Raw genomic sequence first — 17916 nt, forward strand, 5'->3', positions numbered from 1 at the left:
AACCAAACGTCACTGTTGTTTACCTTCCAGCCAACACCACTATCTTGCAATGCATAGACCAGGGGATCATTGCTATCTTCAAGCACTATTACCTCTGGCAAACAGCCAGGCTGTAGGTGCAATGAATACGAATGAAAAATACACAATGGAAGGGTTCTGACATCTGCAAGGCAGTCCTGAATAAAAATGCCACTTGGAAGAAAATTTCAGCCATGAGTGCAGATGGCATCTGGAAGAAACCATTTCCTCAATTTGTTCATGATTTTAATGGGTTTGTCAACCAAGGTGGACATCAACAAAGCCCTGATGACATTGAGCAATAAGCTGAAAATGGACTTGGAGAAGAATTTCTCATTACAGCATTTGAGGTAAACGAGCAGCCACTGACAATGCGAGTTGGCGGAACTTCACATGCACTAGCACTTCAAAGAGAAGCACGCACCAGAAACAGAACCAAGACTCTTCACCATTAACATGATGCTCCAGGCCTTTGCACACGTGTTTTTGAGGGACCAGTGCATGACTCGGCTGTTTCTTACAGGATGATTTTGGATGAAAAGAACAACAGAATTCAAGGCACCCTCAATAGGTTCTTGCTGCATAGTAATCCAAATGAACAAACTGAGCCTTCAGTATTATATACAGTTCCCTCCTCTTCCTCTTCTAGCCTATTGAGCACATCGATGTCACCTATCAGGTAGTTGTACTGTACATATAAACAGTACGACATAATTAATTATTATAATATAAATTTTTTAAAATTTAAAATACTATACATATGTATTTACTTTACGTAAAAGACAGGAAAATGTTTAACTATCAAACAACCTACTGTGCATGTATAGTACCAGTGACATGGAATTACTCATGTGGGTTTATCAGGTGTCTAGGTCCTCCTTTAAATTACTTATTTGATTTAGGTCATTTTCGACTTGTCACACATCTTGGAACATAGTAAGTATGTAGTGTGAGGTATTAATGTAAATGAAATTTGGGGTTTTGGCTTTCAACTTAACAAACATTTTAACAAAACTTACACTACTTAAAGTACACAACAGGGCAATATACTCCACATATTGAGAGAAAGGATACCTTTATTTTTCATGAGTAGACTTTTACACTTATGTACATATTCTGAAAATCTTGATTTAAACTTGTAACAAACACATGGCACTAACCTAATGCTTGTAGCTGTAAGTACCTGATATGACTTGCCTTGTACTACAGCAGTAACTTCTAACTGATATTATTCATTTTATACTTTTAAAAAGTAAACTCTTATACAGTAGGCTTACAGATTTAACAATAATAATAATATACAAAAGGACGACAAATCAAATGACAATAAGTAAAGCTTTCCTGAGCAACAATTACAACTAGTTTTTAAAAAGTACATTTGACACTTGTTACTTAAGCACAATTGTTTTAACACACCACCATCATCTTAAAGGCAAGGGAAAAATTTAGAGTTTAGTAGCAAAAGAGGAACTAAAAATACCAAGTCATTTGAATGTTTATGTTAATTAATTTCATACTCTCTCTTTCAGTAGAGTATGAAAATAAACAAGGAAAGGAACATCAGTTGATATATTTATTCATGTCATACAAAAAATTCTGCACAGAGAAAAAATTCTGAACTTGACAGTATACTGTACATTAATTTCTTAAACATTCACCTATATAATATATAAAGATGATACTCTGAAGGTGCTATGTAACTTTTTAACATTTTCTCAATCATGTTGCTTAAAATTTTAAACGTGCTTTTCTTTCCTTGATGTGAAGGAAACCTGTAAGTGGATGTGTACTGCCAGTATCAAGGCAGTTGGCTGTTCCGTAGAGTGAGCCACTCCCTAGTTAAAATACTCAACTTTGAAGGACTAGCCTTGAGGGGATGCCTTGGATGATAATCATTTTATTAACTAAAATTCTTGACAAATTGATAACTGTAAATTAAAAATTGTTCTGACAAAATTCCCTTAATTCACTTTCCAAAACCTGGCATTTTCTGTTGGTTGAAGTTCGTACATTCACATAAAACTGATTTAACTGCATACAAGGGATTCAGTCATGTGAATGTTCATTAAGTATCAATGCATCAAATAAGCGAGGCCAATTCATAGATGGGATAAAGTTAGTTTTGTGGACTTTTTTGGTTTGTTATCAAGTGCATTAATCCATAAAGTCTGCCATTTTATTAAACATTATAGGTTTTATATTTAATAATTACTAACTGGTAGAAATTTGATCTAGTCATAGGAATCATAGCTTTGGCTACTTTATCAACATCATTTCCCTTTACCCTCCCACAAGAAAAGCAGTGCTTATTGTTGTCAAGATACAATTAAAGATTACCAATTTTCGAACAAATCCCTTCATGCCAGATATGTTATTTTTTTTCAATTTGGTGATACGGTTAAACTGTTTCTTCATAACCCAAACAAAGCTATAAAAAAAGTCAGGCAAAGTTTGGTTAAAGGAAAATTCATTAGGCAAACTGGTTTAATTTAGAATATTTTAATGCAGTACAGTATAGATATTTGTATTTGTAGGTTTAGATGACTCGGAACACTAAGTTTACATATGGGAAGATGACAGCATGTTGGTATAAATATTGGTAGTAGATAGCTACAACTGCACTCTCTTTTTAGAATATCACAACTGCTTGAGATTGGTATGGCACCAAACATGGGATATTCACTTTGGCAATAACCCTCCCACTGCATGGGAAGATCACCAAGATTCAAAAGATCTTCAGAAATTTCAGTGGTCTTCCTGTAAAACCATCGATCATACAAAGACAATGTTCTCCCAGAATAAAACAAATTTTTTCATAAAAACCCAGTATATAAATAGCCTTATTTGATGCAATGGCTCTCCTGGCCATATTAATATAACTCTCTGATTCCTAAAAGACAAAGATCAACCTGTGCATGTCCAAACCACACTCCATCACCCCACAAGGCCTCTGTGCCAACCTCAACCATGGAGACTGCCAGGATGGGAGGAGGGGCACTAGGAATACGACTAACTGGTTTGTATGGAAAAAGTTTTATTTCCTAAAAACATCAGTTCAAATATAACCTATAAATCATAAATCTGTGTGGCTGCACTCTACACTTTATTGCAGCCCCCCCCAAAAAAAAAAAAAAATTTAAGTGGAAAGTACTGCTCCTACAGTATATCTGTGTTATGTCTGCCAGTTTCTTCTCAGACTGTATCCAGTATAGTATGCCTTTAGCATTCTCACTGATCCCACAGTTTATCAGTCTTTGTACTTGAAAGCCCTTATTTGCTGTAACCAAAGCCTCAAAATATGATGATAACAGTACAGCTTCTGAACCAAACAGAAAGCAACACTTGGCTCCTGTTAGTAAGGAAATAAATTCTTATCATCACAATTGAAAAAACTTATGGAGGTTGTCAGGATACACAACAAGAATGAGTCTTTTGATGTGAGGTGTTATGAAAGGAAATATTTCATGCCGATACTGTATGATAATGTAAAATACTTACTAAATGTATATTTTTCTCATTAAAGGTTTAACATACACTATAAATTATGTAGGGTCTGCATATAGTTTGCTATTATCTACAGTGCATCTACCATAAATAGGGTGAGCTATCGTAGCTTGAATCTCTTAGGAAGGAGACAGCCAAAGAGAAGATAAGATTAAGAACAAAAGTCTATCCTTTTCTTGAAAGTCTTGGAGAACAAAAGTATCATCAATGGCAGCTTGCCAGCTTCAACAAAGATATGGGTTGTGTAAACAGTAGACCAGAACTTAAAGCAAGAAGACAATTACTCCAGGAAAAGCAATCACATAGAGCAAGAAGGCAACTTCAAGGAAACATTCCTAAACTGTGTCCCAGAAACCACAAATGAGGATCATCAAAATAAGATAGGATGAATAACCCACATTCCTCCTTACTGATAAAATGTATCCCGCTGCAATAGGCAGTCCCAACGAATACATGCAGCAAGAAGGCAGCTACTGTACTCCATGTAAAGCAAATGTAGAAGCAGACTGCCACCTTCAACAAAGATATGGGTTGTGTAAAAAGCAGACCAGAACTTAAAGCAAGAAGACAATTACTCCATGTAAAGCAAACACATGAAGCAAGAAGGCAACTTCAAGAAAACACTCCTAAACTGTGTACCAGAAACCACAAATGAGGATCATGAAAAAAAGATAGGATGAATCACCCACATTCCTTCCTTACTGATAAAATGTATCCCGCTGCAATGGGCAGTCCCAACAAATACACATCAATGGGACATCAATGAGATAAATCTTGAAAAAGTGTTCTGACAATGCCTATCGCATGGTTCAGAGCTGCAGAATGAACACGAATGTGCATGGATCTCATGAACCATATTCCTGAGCTAGGTAAAGTCTTCTGCAAAACATCAAGGTAAACATGAGAGATTACTGACCAAGACAGTACAGTAGTAAGAGATAATACTCTTCAAGACTAGAATTTCCTGCAGCTAGTATGAAGAAAAAGGCAAGAAGGGGACTTGAAGACCTGGCTTCTCTCAAGATAGGTCCTGATGACTTTTTACCCAAGGGGACTCTTCACCAGAAGGTGGTATTGCAGAATCCTTATCAGGAAGAGCAGGTAAAGAAGAGTAGCAAAGGAATCCACAGCCATATCATGTATACCAATGGAAGACCAATGGCTAGAATAAGATCCCTACCCAAGGCATGAAACTTGCTGACACATTTAAGAGGAAGCCAAAGGGCTAGTACTGACTGGACATGAGAAAACATAAAATCTTGGATAGATCTGCCATTAGATTTTAATAGTTCAGAGAGAGAGCTTCTTAATGCTCCTTGGATAACCTAAGAAATCTAGTTAAACTGAAATAAGGCTTCAAGTGGAATAGAACACCATTTGCTACACCATGCCAAGAATATTGGCAACTTTATCTTTTCAAGTTCAGTGCATATATTGTGTGGCATGGGTCATAGCAGCTGTTGCTGTTTTAACTTCCAAAAAGCCTCTCTTAGACTCTGCAGGATAAACTCCTCCATATCTGAAGATGAAATGTTTCTGGACTGCTGAGGAAATGAGAAATTTTTAATTAATTTATATTTTTCATAGTTAACAAACCTGCATTCTTAATGTAAAGATAAATTCTTCTAGCGCCAGCTGGAAACCAGTAAAAAACATCTAAAATTGTGGTGCAAGGAATTGGTGGCAACGGGGTTCGGCCAATGGTATGAGAGAGGAGGCATCAGCCGACCTTCTCTCACCCGATGTGCCGTGACCCATCCGGTTTCTTCTCAGCCCAGGAAAAGAACGAGGGGAGGCAAGACGTGGGAAGTATACATTAAGACGGCAAGTTTGTTAGCCATGAAAAATACAAATTAATTAAAAATTTGTCTTTTATGCATAAGCTGAAAACCTAGGTTTTAACGTAAGGATAGACCGACTTTTGGTGGGAGGAAAGAAAGTTGAACTGACTCGAGGTTCAGCACACCTGGTCTCGTTTCCTGGATAAGAGAATGCAAAGGAAGGAGACGTAAGCATCTGATCTGCTAGATAAAAAGTTATCAAACAGACAGACTACTGGGCTAATATACAATGTGACTCTTACTCACTGCATAGGTGGAATTTAAAGAGCTATATCTGTTCAGATAAAAAACCTTGCTAGAGAGAGGAAGGACTAGCTTCTGAAAGGTTATATTCCTGTATGAATACAATATATTCAAACAGAATGACCACTCGCTCACCTGTCTAACAAGTTCCAGGGTATGATGGATCAATCTTCTAACTGCCCGCCAGTAGAGAAGAAAGAGAAAAGAAAAAAGACCAGTCATCTCAATCATTCTCACTTTCATACCATCATCTTAGGTAAGATACAGTCCTGCTACGGGATGAGCTACACAACTTGTTGAGCAGCCACCACTGGACTCAAAGAAAAAGTGTCCAAGGACCTGTAGGCAACGTCCTTTAGGTAAAAGGATGTGAAGATGGTTTGACGAAGCCAAGTACCAACCTTCAGAATCCCTTGAACAGACAAGTTCTTTTTGAATGCCAAAGAGAGGCCTAATCCCAACATCATGTGCTCTTGCATGCACTGTATTGGCATTCGAAGTTGAAGAAGAACTGCATGTCTAATCACTTCACGTAGCCAAAAGGAGATGGTATTCTTGGACACTTCTTTCTTGTTCCGGCCTGTGCTGACAGTATTTTTGGACACTTCTTTCTTGTTCCAGGCTGTGCTGACAAAAAGTCTTTGACACCCGGGTCTGAAGTGACAAGTACTTTTTTAGGTAACTATGCAGTGCCCTGACAGGACAAAGTAACAATTCATCCAGAATAGAGAAGGACTCGAATCTGTCATCATGAGCTGAGGGATTCTGAGTCTCAGCCACGAATTCCAGGGCGAATTTGAAGGGACTACTGACCCCCAACACCTCATATGTTTAACATTAAATAAGAGACCATGGAGTATGCCCACTCTCATTGATGAAGCTAAGGCCAGTTAGAAGCTCCTGAGGGTCAAGTTTCTGTCCAAAGATTGACCTAAAGGTTCATATGGAGTACACAAGTGAGACTACTTAGTACCAGAGTCAGGTCCCAACTAGGAGGTTTAAGGTCTCTAGGAGAACAAGACTGCTCAAACTTTTGAGCATCATTGAAATTTCTGAAAAGGAGGACAGGTCCACTTCTCTCAAATGTAAAACCACACCCAAAGCAGCTGTGTAGCCTTTGATGGCAGACAGAAAGACTTTTTCCGTATGGAGAAAAACAGGGAAATTAGCTAACTGCTGAACAGAAGTTCCGACTGGAGAGAAACCCTGTCAACGACACCAATCACAGTAGACGGCCCATTTTCTCTGGTACACAGCTGAGGAAGATCACCTGAGATAGCCAGACATCTCTGTCGCTGTTCTGCAAGAAAAACCTCTTGCTCACAGGAGATACTAAATAAGTCTCCAGCTGTGAAGAGATAGGGACCCTACTGATTGAGATATTTCTCAATGTGAGGCTGGCAGGAGGTTGTGCCCTGGGGGAATTTCTCTCAGAACTGCAGACAGCAGAGCTAGCAGATCGGGCAACCCCTCTACATGAGGCCACAAGGGAACTACCAGGGTCGCCCTGAGATTCTGGAAAATCATTACTCTGTCCAAGACTTGAAGGATCGGGCAAAAGGGAGGAAAGGCGTAAACTTCCAGATTGTCCCATAGATGTTGCAGGGCGTCTTCTGCCACGGCGAAGGAATCTGGAACCACCGAACAATACACTTCTAACTTTGTTGAATCTTGTTGCTAACAGGTCTATCATTGGTCTCCCCAAAAGATGGAATAGCCTGTCTGCTATCTCCTGATGCAGACACCACTCCGTCCCTAGGACATGGCACTGACGACTTAGCTTGTCAGCCACTACGTTCCTCTTGCCTGGAATATACCTGGCTGAGAGGTCTACTAAGTGATCGATCACCCACTGGTGCAACAGTACTGTCAGTAAGTGAAGTTGGCCACCACCATAGTGTTGTCCAACATTAGAACTATGGAGTGCCTCGTCACCCTTTCCCGAAACTCCTGAAGTGCTAGGAAAGCTGCCTTCAGCTCCAAAAGGTTGATATAAGTTGCTTGTCCTGAAGATTCCACACTTCCAATGTCAGAAGATCTTCTAGATGTGCTCCCCAACCCTCGTACAACGTGTCCAAGAACAGAAGCTCTGGAGTTGGTGAAGGAAGAGGCACTCCTATAGCCAAGTTTTCGTTGTTCAGCCAGCACAGGTCTTTTCTCACTTCTACTGACAGAGGAACCTCCACACAGCACTTATTGATAGAAGCCTTGTCATCTTTCCTAAGAAACTGAACTGGTCGATCGGGGGAAGACGAAACCACTGTAGTCTTTTTCCTGGAAAGGCCTCTTGAAGGCCGAGAGGCGGAAAGACATGACACTTCAACATCAGAAACAGTCATGAGCAGGAGAGCCATGTATGTGGTTGGAAGATGACAAAGAAACAAAGGTGGTCCTAAGATTCCTCAAACGGGGAACAGTGATGAAGTCTCTAATCCTCCATCTGATGGGGGAAGACTGGGCAGGCGGAGAAGACGAAGAAGAAGACGATAAGGAAGAAAAGACAAAGACAAGGATGGAGGAGGAGGTCTATGACGTTTCCTCTTCACAACACGTCCGTACCTCTCTCGGAAAATAATGTCAACTCTGTCCACCACAGTTTGAATGAGAGTCTGAAGACGGACCGGGAGCAGAAGCCGCCTCTGCGGAAGCTGAACCAAAACACTAGTAAACCGATGACAGATGAGATGTCATAAGAACTAAGGTCCTGGGCACAGGAGCAGGGAGAGCAGCTGGTCTGGAAACTGTCATGGTGGATGAGACAGGAATGCGAGAAGGCGTTGCCACTGCAGAGGTTGACCCAAAATGATGAGTGAGGAACCCTGATGACAGATGAGTCGTACCAGGAACAGCAGCACTAGACCAAGATACAGGAGGAGCAGCAGGTCTGGAAACTGTCAAGGCGGCCAACACGGGTACGCGAGAAGACATGAAGTGGGATAAGAGGCCATCCATTGGTACCTCGGTAGGCCTAACAGCGCCCAAATGTCCGACATTTGCGCATCAGCTCCTTAAACAATAAAACAAGATGGCGCTGCCTCCTCCCTTCTGGGGGGGGGTGGGAGCCTCCCCTCCCCAAGACAGCAAGGGCAGCAAAAGAGGTTATCTCTGGACCCCTCTCCCAAAATTTCCAAGGGCAAGGCTATGGAAGAATGGGAAGTTTAAATCTTCCATAGAAGAAGTAACTGGAGGAAAGAAGCAACTGGACAAGGAAGAAGCAACTGGACAAGGAAGAAGCAACTGGACAAGGAAGAAGCAACTGGACAAGGAAGAGGTGGAACATGGAGCAGCTTGAGAAGCACCCATCTAAGGAGGAAAGACGGCCCCCCCCAAACAAGATGGCACCTCTGACTTCCTCCTATGCTGCCTCTTCCTGGTAAAGATCCTCCATTGCTCAGGAGATCAAGAACGACACCCAGGGCAAGGATTAGTAACGTTACAAGCATTAGACCTGCATCTGCTGCAAGTTGAATGAGGATCAGTCTCGTACGAAGCAAGAAAACAAGAGGAAGGGTAGTTATCAACCCCAGGATGTTTTCTCCGAGGATTAGGATAGGGTGGCTTAGATGAGTTTTGGATTTGCATTATCAAAAGCAAAACACACAATACAGCACTTTATCACATCACAAAAATCAAACCAAAGGAAACACAGGCAAGGAGAGGAAAACACTGGCTTTTGGCAAGAAGGGCAGCAGCACATCCTACCAGCAAGGTGGTAAGGAAGAAACTGGATGCATCACAGGTTATCAAGTGAGAGAAGGTCGGCTGATGCCTGCTCTCTCATCCCATTTGCCGAACCCTGTTGCCACCAATTCCTTGCACAACAATTTTAGATGTTTTTTACTGGTTTCCAGCTGGCCCCAGAAAAATTTATCAAGTTAAGACCCCGGTTTGTTCCACGTATGAACAAAATGAAAGTGTGGGTACCAGTAGAAGAAGGCCCCTACAAGTGGAAAAGGCTCAGGGTTTGTATTCAAGTTCTAGGTCTGGAAATTGCTCCTGCTGTTGCCTCAAAAGTGAGTGAAGATTATCTAAACTTTACCAGCAACTGATGCATAAAACTGAACAATGAAAAGAATAAATGTTAAGGCTACCCCAGACATGGAGCATCACATCCATTGCCCAAGCCACTGGGTCTAGCTGCAGAGAATAGAACAGCAGTAGTTCTGGCATTCATGGCTGTGATAGTTCCTATCAGTGAAACGGCTTTGCAAACATCCATGTGAAGAGACCACTTTAAGGCACAGGTCTGATGGCTCTTGCTTAAGTGTGCGCACAAACACTGCAAAATTTTACTCTTAAAACAAACTGTAGTACTGTGGTGATATTGTGATTCTCCTTACCATAAGACAAAGGGACACTGTCTGGTCTTGTACTGACTCAGGTGTTAGCTGTAGTTTTGTAGGACAAGAGCTCAATTCATTTGGAGCCAAGGAAGCTGGAAGACCACCAGCAACACGAGGATGTTGATATGCTTGCCCAAGAAAACCACATCCCTTTAAGTTCACTTAAAGATTCAACAGTTGGTGTCCCACACACTTTGATATATATAAAAACATACAATGCTGATTTTACTCTTACTGTCAATACCAAGATCCAAAATAATGCTTTATGTGACTGAAAAGCAGACATAAAAAACAACACTGTGGCTGCTATCCAACAAAATTTCAACTGAAGCTGAAGGGTCTGAATGTTAAATGCTGTAGGGAACCAGCTTTCCCATGGACACCATTATGACTAACTGGTAACTGCTGAGTTACGTGTGGATAACACAATTAGCCCTGGATGACACTCTGATGATGCCCAAGTTGATTTGTAGCCTTAAGGAATAACAGTGCCAGTTGGATGTCCAAGTGATGTTTTACCTATTCCTTGAAGAATGTGAAGGCTAGCCAATTGTCCAGAAGAAGACCCTGTCAATAATTCCAAGTGGCCATAGGCACCAGAGTCCGGTTGACCTCTGAAAATAAGCTGTAACTCAGTGTCAGTTACTTCCAGAGGGCCAAGTCCTTTTGCTGAGCTTACAAGACATCATAAGTGTAATTGTCTTAATTCTTGCTTAAGACTCAGATATAATAAACCTGTCTGGCCAAGATATAATAAACCTGCTTGGCCAAGCTGACCAGTCTTGCATGCAACCAGAACACCAGGTGAGAACATCTTGTTCAAGATTCTGACAGTGTTTAGGTTGACTTAGTCTAGTCACTTCTTCCTCTAAAGCAAATCACAACAGGAGCAGAATTTGACACTTTCACCTCTGGTACAGTGTGTCTGGTCGCTGTCACTATACGCCATTACAGTGTACAGTACTTAATTCCACATCCTTCTGCCATAAACAATTTTGATAATACAAAGTACTCATACTACTGCTAGATAATACCCATGGAAGCTTATAGTGCCCTGTCTTTTGCATGAGTGGCTACAAGGTCACAAAACTGGTAGTGCACTGCTCAAAACGAATGTGAAACAGTGCAACCTGTGGGAATATCTCCCATAATCTATAACTATGGCTTCATTACTGTAACAAGTAATTACACTAAAACCAACAATAACTGGATGGATACCTATTGACAAGAATAGTTGGATGGATGCCTACCTTTCAATAATTTTAATCATTATTTCTAGAGTAATACTTTATGAAAAGTAGTGAATAACTTTGTCCTTGTTTATTTTGCAGGTTAGTGTACTAGAATCTTAAATTAATATTGGCCATTTCAAACCTCTTGTCTTGACCATATACGTACTGCATTGGCATCTAAAGCTGTATGGGAAGAAGACAGATTTATAATTTATTAAAACTGGTCAAATGCCAGCAAAAGACAACCTTAGTCCTTACACAGTTAAGAGCAATATACAGTATAGTAGAACAAGCTAAGATTAGTAGCACAAAGTTTGTATTTTTTCATCACAGTAAACCCCTCGGATTCGTGTTCCTACAATTCGCGGAATTTTCTGTGGAACCTATCTATAAATTATTTGTGGGAAAACTCACCCATTCACAGATTTTTCTGTTGAGCAACATTCTGTATTTTCATATTTTTGTGACTAAATACTGTACTGTACCTGCATATGCATTTTATAAAATAATGATTTACAGTAATTTTCAAATATTAATATTAAGTTTAATAAGATTTAATATTAAATAAAAATAATAATTCTCTCACTCTCTCTCTCTTACTGAGATGAGAGAATTTTTATGTATATGTAATATTTATGTTTATTTGTTTGTATGATAAATAAATGATTTACTAGTTTTCAGACATTAATATTAATGTACTAACCACAGCAAAAGATGAATTCATTAAAGAAAATATAGAGAATTAGTAAGATTTCAGTTTAATATAAATTCTTTCCCTCATCTTTTTCCAAAAGTTTTGGAGCAAGGGGGGGGTGGTGTAACCAGTCACATATCATGTCATACCAACCACAAGGGTAGAAGATGTTGCCTCTTGTCAAAATACCATACGAAGGATACTGAAAAATCTCTCTCTCTCAACTGAGATAGATTTTTTATGCATATGTAACATATGTTTGTTTTGTATACTGTAGTTTTTATAGCTAAACGTGATGTTACTTTGTTATAAATTTTTTCCATATTTTCCATGCTATAATTACAACCTTTTGCATTTTTATATAGTAAATTATTATAAATTTTAAACAAATACATATCATTCCCAGTCTTTTTCTCGGATTCTTCAGAGCGAGAGGAGTGCAAGTCAATTAACTTGACATATTGACACAACCACGAAGGGGAGGTAATGTTGCCCACAGATGGTCATAAGAATACTGAAAATCTCTCTCTCTCTCTTTCTTTTTCCTTCATAAATCATTATCTAACGTAAGAATAACTTCTCTCTCTCTCTCTCTTTCCAAAATTGTTCTTTCTTTCTTTGTCATAATATGTAAGAACAAACACCCTCTCTCTCCAGCCAAAGGATACTCAGAATGTGAGAGATGGATAGATAGATAGAAAGATATATTCTCTCTCTCTCTCTCTCTGTTATTGGCTCGAAGAGTTAGTAGTATGTACAGTATATATTTTTAAGGGTAAAATGTTTACGATGACTTTGAAATGATACTAATAATATAATTTCAGAGATTAATACAGTAATAGGATAATAGTTTAAGGTACATTTGATATAGGATGCTAGTTTAAGGTATACATTTGGTATTTGAACTTTCAAGATAGGCAGTTATAAGCATGTTTAGAGGGGGTGTAAACTGTTCGCAGGGGGTTGTGGTATGTATCCCCAGTGAATACGGGGGTTTACTGTAACTGAATTTTTTCACTGATCATCTAAAGGTAATTATGACTCAGGAACATATATGTACAAAAATTCAACATAGAAGAAATTCAATCCTGGCTTAAACATGCAGATAGTATATGCATTCCTGTATATGATCAACATAATTTACTGTAGTTGGAGGGGGAAGTGTTCTACTGGAGTCCTCGTACAATCCTTGTACTGTACAAATAAACCAGTTCCTGTTGAGACCTACTATCACCATCTTAATGGAAATTATGCCAATAATTTAAAACAAGCAAAAATTTACACTTTTGCCTCTTGATTTTCTCTTTTCCCTTTATATTCAAGGCTTCATTAAAGCTATATAAAATAGCCTCTTAACAGCCAGCATTTATGATGATAAGGTAAAAAAAAGTAAAGCAGCAACAAGAGATTCAAAGTAATTTTCCCAAGTAAAATAGTACCTGCCTTAATAAATAAATAAATAAACCAAGTAACTGACCGCATCTGGTAATACAAGTAATAAATTTAAAGAAATTAAAAATTACAAGGAATAAGATTTTGCTCAAGTAACAAGTGTTCAAAAAATACAATGGACAGAAATATTTTTTCATTAGGATATTTAAGCCTCTGAATTTCAAACATACTTTGACAGTAACAAATCATTACAAAAACAAATAATTTATATCAACTACCCAATTATTTTGAAGTGCTTCAACTCTTTAAGTACTTAGCACAGAATGAAATAAAAAAAAAATGGGTTAAAATTAACATCTTCACTTCCTAACAAAAAATTATTATTCATAGCACCAAAATCTACAGTTCCATTATTATTTTTGCTTTCAGGATAAGCAAAGGGGTAAATGAAACTACAAATGTTTAAAAGAAATGGCTCAGTGTGTGTGTGACATTAAGAGCTTCAGACGCAGTTAGAAAAACTTTAGTGAGAGTGGTTTGATGACTTGAATACAAACAATGTTCAAGTGACGACTGCTTGGAAAGAAGTCACGACTGGGAGAGAAAAAAGACAACTCGAGCACTGCAATAATGAAGTGCATCTTCTGAACAAAAATAAAAAATAAAAAAATAAATAAAATAATTTCAAAGATGTTAATTGCATTACTGTAAGTAATTGAATATGCAGCAAAAAGTGGGGGAAGAATTATATATAATTTTCCCAGAACTAAGGGAACGTGGATTGCTTGAATGTATAAACATAGCACCAATAAAATAAGAACATGAGAATCATAAAGTGTCTTCAAAATAAAAATTATAACAATAAAATTCACAAAAATAAGTTGAAAAATAATACTAAAAACCCTATGCTATATATAGCATTTCATTTTTTCTTCTAATAAGGATTAGGAGCTGAAGTACTTGTACTCAACAATTAAGTATACTTTATCAACAAATTAATATACATTATAAAATTTCTTATTCTCAACAATGATATGAAATAACCATGTCCATCAATGTGATTTTTTTAATATACAATGAAAATGCTAACCTGTGCATTATTCTAAAAGCTGTGTTTATCACACTAATTGAAAATGTAGTTGCCAGGACCACCTTAAATTCACTAATCACAACTTCACAATATGGTTTAGGTAAGGTTTCTATCTTCTACTTTTGTATTATTCATGATTTATAATAGTGTATCAAGAACACAGTTATTTCGGTTGATGTACAGTAAGTATTCTACAGTAAGTAAAATATACTGATAGCCCTGGTAATCTGAAAAACCTAGCAGTAATTTTACAAATCAAGGTTAACACCAAGTCTGTACTGTACATAACCTTAAAGGCCTCAAAGGTGTTCTTATGATACAAAGCTATTCACGTATTTCTTATCCTAAATAATGTAAGAGAACGGCCAAGAAATTTTTAAAATTTTCAATAGACTGTACTTATCAAACATCTATAATTCAATGAGCTTCCTCCATAATGGACATAGGAGTCTTACATTTTGAAGAGTAACAGTCATTCATGAGGGCAAAAATATGATTGTTTACTTGATATAAATACAATTAGCTTAACCCTAACATATGTGCAACACTTCCGTCCCAAAAGTTTTCAATTACATTATCAAAATAAATAATATACCCTTTAAGCAGCACCCACAGCTTTCTTCCCTTCACATGGTACAAAACTTAACTGGTCACCATAATATGTCCACTGACCTGGTGTAGAATTGGAAAAAAAAAAATCACCTTGTGCAGTTCATTCTTAAGATGGGACAATAGCTCATATCCTCCTATCACTAGCTTCACTTTCTTGATATGTTACCTGATCAGTAATTAATACTTAAGGCAAACCTTTCCTGTAGTAAAGTAATGATATTTGGGCAGGACACAGACAAATCTGGTTGAAAATCTAAATTATACATTACCTTTCCAACATTAAGAATTACAGTATCTTTTGAAGATCAAAGACCCAAGCTTCCTATAAATATTAAAGTCATTTATGTATCTATTCCATAAAAACAAAAAAGACTGTTCTCCGCTGGAACCAATTAGCTTAGAAGTATGTTTGATTTCAAATCCTTCTCACACACAGAGAAAGGGAAGGCATACTTTCACTGGGAGCTCATCAGTTGTTCTCTCTATAAAGTATTGATCTAGCTTGCTAACCTTTACATGCAACACACACTAAAGAACTCTACCAGCTAAATCCTAACTTTTACAGGTGGGTTAATTTAAGCATTGGGCAATACTTGATTAGTCCAATATAAAGTCACATTCCTAATGAGGAAAAAAATAAATATAAGTGGTACCCCATCTCTAAAATAGGTTAGTGCACTTCCTCACCACTATTTTCACCATTATTATTGTATATTTATTAAAAGGTAGTTAGACCAGACCACAGAGTCAAAATACACTTGTCTGGCCATTATTTTCACAAAGTTCAGTCAAAAGTACATACATAGTTTTACTTAGGTAGCCAAATAATGCATAAAAATTTAAAATTCATATAAATGTATCTTACCATCAGCTACACAATAATCTTCAACATGCCATGATTCACTATCACAGTTGCTGAATGTCTACAATATGAGACACCTCATTCACCTTTCAATCTGAGAGATAAAACCGTCACTTTGGAGAGAATGTTGCCTCTATTAAAAATCACAAGGTCATCTTAGCACAATACCAGTTCCGCCTACCAACAGAATTAGAACCAAATATTATTGGTGACATATGCACATACCGGTACTCTAACTATGAAATGGTGTTGAACAATAATAAAAAACTGACTGCTTACTTTCAAGTTAATACTGTATACCAAATGATGTACAATATAGATTAAAAAGTATTAAATATCTTCCCAGTGAACACAACACCAACTGTTATGGACTAATTTATTAAATATTTTTCAGTGAACAAGATTCTAGCTGACTTAAATTAACAGCAAACTGAAAAACCCATACAAGCTATATGCCAACAAGTCCAAATTACTTCTGAGATGAACTGGAAGAAAACTGTCCAATATCAGTGCATTACTATTTGGAGGGCAAGACACAACAGTAGAAGCATTTTTCCTGAACTGTCCTAGGAAAAATTATTACACTCTTACATCATCAACAGTAACTATTTCAACAACTTGGCAAATGCCTGAAAGACTTTGATAAAATAAAAAACAAGCCAATAAAAGGGCTACTTGAATTGCACCTTTATAAGTTTTAAATGTTTAAAGGCCAGTATTCAGAGGCAAAATCCATTCCAATCACTTGCTTATTCAAGGGCATTTCCTAAAAAGTGAAGAGTTAAGCAGGTCCAAGGGCACTTTCTAAAATGTTAGGGAGTTAAGTGGGACAAGAAGGTCATCATTATTTTTGTCACTGTAGTTACTAAACTGTAACTATTATAAACAAACTAAACTGTAAATAAAATACTAAAAACTTGAAATAAATTAACAACACCTTACTAATGACAAGCAAAACTGCTTTTTCAGACAACAGTTTTTTACAGTAATCAGACAGAAACCTTCTATAGAATCATCTGAATCTTATTACAGTATTATACTTTGTGCTGAGTGAGATTACTTCATTCATCAAAACTCAACATGCTTGCATTGCATTAAAAGATTCATTAACAATAGTTGCATTTATTGCCTTCTACATACAGTATCAGTGGGTTTCAAAAATTAAACATACTTCACCTCTAATAAAGAATAATAAGAGACTACATATATTTAAAAAAAATGGTGATTCTATTATATTTTGTACATATACATAGCAGAGGAAGACATTTGTTTCTCCCCATTTTGACAGTTACTTCACCTTCAACACTAAATGAGTTGTATTTTTAAAAGGCTAGATGGCAGTAATCATGATTAAATAACACAGCAATATTACTATACTGGGATGATGGAATGCTTTCTACCAATACTCTTTACCATAAGAAAAAGATGCAAAGTTGAAGAGAAAGCTATATTAACGAAAACATGAAATAAAGGCAAAAAGGATGCACAAGACTACTAAACAACTAGAAAACTAACTCCAAATGAGGTGGTAGGAAACCCATTACTTTTTATTTCCTTTCCTCTTATCAAAGCAGTACACTCACAGGATGCTGAAAGCGATTGGAAAGTAACTTCAAAGGCAATCATTTCTGTGGTGAAAATTTTTACTCTTCAGACTCCCATTGGAGAATTAAGAGTAAAATGAAGATTCTACAACTATTTCAAGCTGTTTTTATTACCATATATTGTTTTTTAAATACTCAGTTGAGATTCTTCACAAGTTACCTGGCCTGACCACAATTCTCTATATGAACTGCAACTGGTGAATCTTTCAGTAAAACTATACAGAGAGCGAATTGATGACTGGAGTTATAACGTTAGAAGCAAGGGATTCTACATAAGCAAATAATAGCAAATTATTTCTTCATGAGGATTTTAATTTTATATAAATGATTTAATCATGATTTTTTTTTACAAATAACATTTATCCTCACTTAATGAATCCATGCATATACTGTACATGTAACCATCCCTCAAGAAATTTTATTTCCTCTTCTCTCAAAAGGTGAACAAAGTTCAAACATGGACCCATTTACATTGCATACA

The 17916-nt window shown here is 37.3% G+C and overlaps 1 protein-coding gene across 1 annotated transcript in view; it reads right to left on the reverse strand.

Moving 5' to 3' along the window:
• Positions 1–1076: 1076 nt before the first annotated feature.
• LOC136834417 (uncharacterized) overlaps positions 1077–17916 on the reverse strand; it is a 442334-nt gene continuing 425494 nt past the window's right edge. Inside the window, exon 5 of the mRNA XM_067096992.1 lies at positions 1077–13911. The gene's annotated coding sequence lies outside the window, so the exon portion shown is untranslated. The remainder of the gene's footprint in view (positions 13912–17916) is intronic.

The sequence above is a fragment of the Macrobrachium rosenbergii genome, chromosome 53, assembly GCF_040412425.1.
Source record: "Macrobrachium rosenbergii isolate ZJJX-2024 chromosome 53, ASM4041242v1, whole genome shotgun sequence".
In the NCBI taxonomy this organism is placed as follows: domain Eukaryota; kingdom Metazoa; phylum Arthropoda; class Malacostraca; order Decapoda; family Palaemonidae; genus Macrobrachium; species Macrobrachium rosenbergii.